Genomic DNA, 5741 nt, shown 5'->3' with positions numbered 1-5741 from the left:
TGAAGCCAGTAAGCCATGAAGGTCAGTGATGTATTGATTGTTTTAAATAAGGCAAATGTTGCCCATGACATCTTTTAAAACTCGGCAAAAGGCAAAACCTACAAAGGAAATGATTGAACAGAAGGGGAGGCCTCCTGGTGGCTGAGCGTTTAACAGTGTTCTGCTTTGGCTTCCTGCTCTGTGAAATGAAAGGTTTGGATTCAGCAGTCTCCAGGTCTTTCTGGGGCTGACATTTCTGTGATGGGATTTCATGTCCCGGGCTGCGGCATCATCCCGTGGAGGGGAACCCTGAGTGTTGGCTGATGTTGTTGTCTCATCATTCCCAGGCAGCACCAGCGGCTTTCACAGCCCCCCTTGGAGAGAGGCGTCACCTCCTTGTCCTCTTTCCTCTAAGAAATCAGTTGTGTGCCAGACCTCAGGAGGTTATGTTCACAATCACATCTCCAAAAAAACACAGGCTGTTGGTGACCACAATGTTGAGGGAGCCTGGCAGAGGCTTTGCCAGAAGCCACGCTGTTGATCCTGGCAGGGGTTTCTGCCCTGCTGTGGACAGGGCACCAAACTCTCACTTTCAGTTCCTGCTCCCCTGCTGTGCAGTAAGGCCCGGGTGTCTGAGACTCCCCGTGGGAGCCAAGCAGCTTGCCTCATGCCAGAAGTTTGTGGCCTGTGCCCATGGCCTCCTGTGCAGGCCTTAATGTGCTCAAATGATCTCGTGCCCACACATCTCTGGGCTGCAAAGTCATTGCCAACTGCTGTCAGACTCTGGGCCAGTCAGGTCTTCCTGCAGATCACACCTAAAGTGTATGTCACATATACAAACGTAGCAGGGGACATGAAGTATTAGCTAGGGTTCCCCACCTCTTTCTACCACTGTGTCCTTGCCAGCTGGGCAGAGACCAGAGTTCCATATCGTCCCTGAGGCAACAGAGTACTGTCAGAAGGGAGATGGAGCATAGAGACAGCAGAGTCAGAACTTTTCATTGCAAAGCCTTGGGTGCAGGTATTTTAGGAACTTGAGACCATCACCCACAGCAAGTACCCACCTCATTGCCCACTCCACTAGATAAAGTTGCCCCTGCCTAGGGGAAGAGTTGTCCAGGAAAGAAACGAAGTACGAGTTTGAATGGACTGTGCACGGAGTAGTGGAAGGGGAGGGAGGTCTCTGAACTACAGCCTATTCTTGTATTTCCTGAGCCAGACCTGGGGGGAGGAAATAGTAATATCCCCAGTGGGTTTGGTGGTCCCAGAGCAAAGCAACCCTGTGACTTGATAAGCAACTCTGTGGCTTTCATGTGGTCTTTGAGCCTCTTAGACCTGGAGGAAGTTCATGGAGGCTCCCGCAGGCCCACCCTCACCTCTCCAAGTGCTATGACAGAGCGCCCAAAGTTTCAGTTGCCCTCTGATGAGGACATAGGAAATAGCAGAAAGAGATAGTCTACAAACCCCCAGGACTATGGCTGTCAGGTAGGGCATGCACAGGGTGACCTGAATGAATAGGGAGGCCAGGAGGCCCTGGACGTGTCAGGAGACATCCATGTGGCCATGTGGAGGGCTTGTGTGAGCCAAGGGCGATGATAGGACTGTGGGCATCTGTGGGAATCAGGCAGAACAGTTCGAGACCGATCTGTGGACTGTTCTCTCTACGGCACACAGCCTGGGGTGCATCCTCTGTAACTCTTCCCTCTCGCAGTCCCAGGGTTTTGGCAGGGAGTTTGTGTGGGCAGTCTTATATTTGTCTTGGAATTCTTTGAAAAATATACTTTACCATCCTTCTAGTCCATCTCCCTGACCTAGTAACTCACCTGGCATAAACAAACCAATTTATTTCCTCCTACTAGAATTTGCGTGGGTGCTCATCACCCTTTGTCCACGGTTGCACTTCTAAGACAGGAAAAGTCCCACTTAACGTTCTGTCACCATTTTTGCTAGGAAGAAAGTAAGGTTCAGAGAAGTGCGGTGCCTCACTCTGGGCCACACAGCTAGCAGTACACTTCACACCCCACGCCTGCCTGTCTCTCAGGCATCACATCACACAAACTTCTCTCCTACCAGCCTGAGTCAGACATCAAGTTGTATATAAAGAAATAATCCAGCACAGAGTAACTTTTCAGCATGTGCACATATACACACAGAGAAGACAAGACAGAAAGGAGAATCTCCACCCGATTCCAAACAAAACAAAAAAACTCAAACCCCGTAAAATGATGACCACTTCTTCCTATGCTTTATCCACAGGTATCTGAAATACATGTCCCGAACTGAGCTCATTTCCTTTCTCCCGCCCCGGTCTGCTCTTTCTGCTGTATTTCTGAACTTGGTTGGTGGTAATACCACCCAAACAAATGTCCCCGTATTGTCATTTTTCACTTCTTTCTCTCTAACCTTCCTTTCTCCTAGTTCCCAGCTTTCAAGCCTTCACTGTTGGAATACTTCTCAGGAAAACCTTTCCTTTTGGTTTATTTCCTCTGCCAACACTTAAAGAGTGGTCTTCTCACTCTTATTTTGCTAACTGTTGCTAAATATCCCCTAAAATAATTTTGAAAAACTGTGTAACTCCTACATATACCAAGCTTTCCTCTAAAAGCCTTTGTCATCTTCTCAAATGTGTGGAAAGGATCTTCCAGCATATTATGAACATGGACATTAGAAAAGAAAAGCATTTCAATACTCATTATTATTCTTTAAAATGTATTCAATAAGGGGCTCCTGGGTGGCTCAGTCAGTTAAGCATCTGACTCTTGATTTTGGCACAGGTCATGATCTCACAGCTGTGGGTTGGGATCTCCACACCTAGGGTGGAGTCTGCTTAGATTCTCTCTTTCTCTCTCTCTCTCTCTCTGCCCCTCCTTGGCACAGTCTCGTGCTCTCTCTTTCTCTCTCAAAAATAGATGGATGGATAGATAGATAGATAGATAGATAGTACATGTTTCAACACATGGGGTTGTTACAATGGATGTCCATGTGAAAAATTGGAAACTCTTATTTTGTTTTTATTTCATTTAACTCAAAATTATCATAGACCTAAATTTAAAAATTGAAAGTATAAATTTCTTGGAGAAGATATTTGTAATCTTGGGCTAGGTAAAATGATTTTGATGTGATATCAAAAACATAATCCACACAAGAAAAAAATCTGTTAAATTAGACCTTATAAAACTAATTTTTGTTCTTTAAAAGACACTTTTGAGGGGTTGAAAAAACAAGCTGCTAAGTGGGAGAAAATATTTGTAAATCATATATCTGGCAAAGGACTACTACCTCTCACAGCTCTATAATGAACAAACAATAAAATTTTGATGAAATATTTAGTTTGTTCAGCCAAAAAAGTTACATGGCAGGTAAGCACGTGAAAAGATGCTCGATGTCATTAAAGAAATGTAAGTTAAAAGTACAATATGATATGATACCCTTGTACACCTATTCGAATGACTAAAATCAAAATTCCTGGGGTGCCTGGGTGGCTCAGTCAATTAAGCTTCTGACTTTAGCTCAGGTCATGATCTTATGGCCCGCTGGTTCAAGCCCCGAGTTGGGCTCTGTGCTGACAGCTCAGAGCCTGGAGACTGCTTCAGATTCTCTGCTCTCTGTCTCTGTTTCTGTCTCTCTCTCTCTCTCTCTCTCTGCCCCTCCCCAACTCATGCTCTGCCTCTCTCTCTCTCTCTCTCTCTCTCTCTCTCTCTCTCTCTGTCAATCTCAAAAATAAATAAACATTAAAAAATCTGCCTTTATCATTAAAAAAAAAATCAACCCCCCAAATAGGACAGTCCTAACTGCTGGAGAGAATGTAGAACAACTTGAACTCATATGCGTTGCTGGTGGGAATGTAAAATGAGAGAGCCATGGAAAATGGTACAGCACACAGTTTGGCAGTTGTCTTTTAAAGTTAAACATGTACTTGCCACATGACTCAGTAATCCCATCTCAAGGTATTTATCCAAGTGAGATGAAAACCTGTACTCACACAAAGACTCGTATGCACATGTTAATAGTAGCTTTATTCATGGTGGCCAAAAACTGGAGAGAACTCACATGTCCTTCAGCTGAATGGATAAACTCAATGGATAAACTTTGGTACATCTATACAATGTGACATTATTCAGTGATAGAAAGGAGTGAATTATTGATGAACACAAATGATTGAAGCCAGACCCCAAAGGTTGAATGATTCTGTTTATATGACATTTTGGAGAAGATAACACTGTAAGGATAGAGAATATATCTTTGGTTACCAGTGGTTGGGATGGAGGGAAGGAAAGACTATGAAGGAGCAGCTTCTGAGAATTCTGGGGGTTGGTGCACCTGTTCTGCATCTTGACTGTGGTGGTGAATACATTTACCAAAATCCATAAAATTGTAAACTATGAAGAGAATTTTACTGCATGTAAGTTCATACACACACACACACACACACACACACACACACACACATGAACTGCATCTTCTTCAATAATTGAAGTTTTTTTGTTTGTTTTTTAATGTTTATTTATTTTTGAGAGAGACATAGTACAAGTGAAGGAGGGACAGAGAGAGAGGGAGACAAGAATTGGAAGCAGGCTCCAGGGTCTGAGCTGTCAGCACACAGCCTGATGCAGGACTTGAACTCACAGACCCTGAGATCATGACTCAAGCCAAAGTTGGATGCCCAGCTGTCTGAGCCACTCAGGTGTCCCTAATAATTGAAGTTTTTATGTCATTCCTTTTTGTCTTTAAATGATGTATCTATTTTATCCCTTCCAAGAATTTTATCTTAAGTAATGTATTTTTATTATTGAAAGTCTTTTATTGATAACCCCATTATGCTTTTCTTTTAGAAAGTGTACATAAATTGAAAATTAAAACATTACAATTTTTTTTCATGTGATCATAAGTCTATATGCAATTTTAAAATACCTGTTAGAGCTATTTCTGCCATTCATACTAGTTCGGAATGGACTCAGCAGCAGAAATATAAATTTTGGCAATTAATAAACATGTTTATATAAGAACACATTTACATAGAAAGTAAACATGTTTTGGAAATGTATCTCTTGATGAGATGAATGTTTATGTTGTGGGTTGTCCCTCTGTTTGCCTCTCCTCTGTCCCTGGGACAACATGGTGAGATTCTGGGGGGGTGAGACCCATGCCTGTCTTGCATCGTGGGATGCAAGGAAGAAGAAGGGAGGGAAGTGGGAGAAGAGAAGGACTTCCAGTCCAACTACTGCAGGCGTTTTCTCAGGCTGACCAGTTTGATGAAGGAGAACATGACCAAGGTGGAAGGTCTGCCCGAGTAGCACTTGGAAAGTCCTGGCTGTCTCCCGCCTTAGAGTCCAACCCTCCCCACCTCCGCCTTGGCCATTTCAGTAGCTCTAATCCCTGGGTTCCCTTCTCATCCGTGCTGCACCCAGCCGTCAGGCTTTTCTCTCAGAGTGACAAACTTGACCATTTCTGACTTGGCTCCCAAAACTCGCTGCTCACATCTTCCCCCTGCCTCGTGATCCTCTGTCTTTATCTACCATGTCCAAACTCCTGAGTGGCTCTCTTCATGAGCTGGTTCCTGCCTGCCTCCATTATACCCTTACCTGCCCCCACCTCTGCCCTTATCCCCTGTCTCCTCTTGCAGTTTGAATGTTTTCAGAGCATGTTCCATAAATTTCTCAGCTCTGTATTCCTGTCACGTAACAGGCTGCTGGGGAATAGCAGAAAATTAAATGTCAGAGAAAGGGAAAGAAGAATACTGTTATTTCTTTCCAAATCACCAT

Source organism: Neofelis nebulosa, chromosome 1 (genome assembly GCF_028018385.1).
Source record: "Neofelis nebulosa isolate mNeoNeb1 chromosome 1, mNeoNeb1.pri, whole genome shotgun sequence".
Classification (NCBI taxonomy): Eukaryota; Metazoa; Chordata; class Mammalia; order Carnivora; family Felidae; genus Neofelis; species Neofelis nebulosa.
This window is presented reverse-complemented; position numbering follows the sequence as displayed.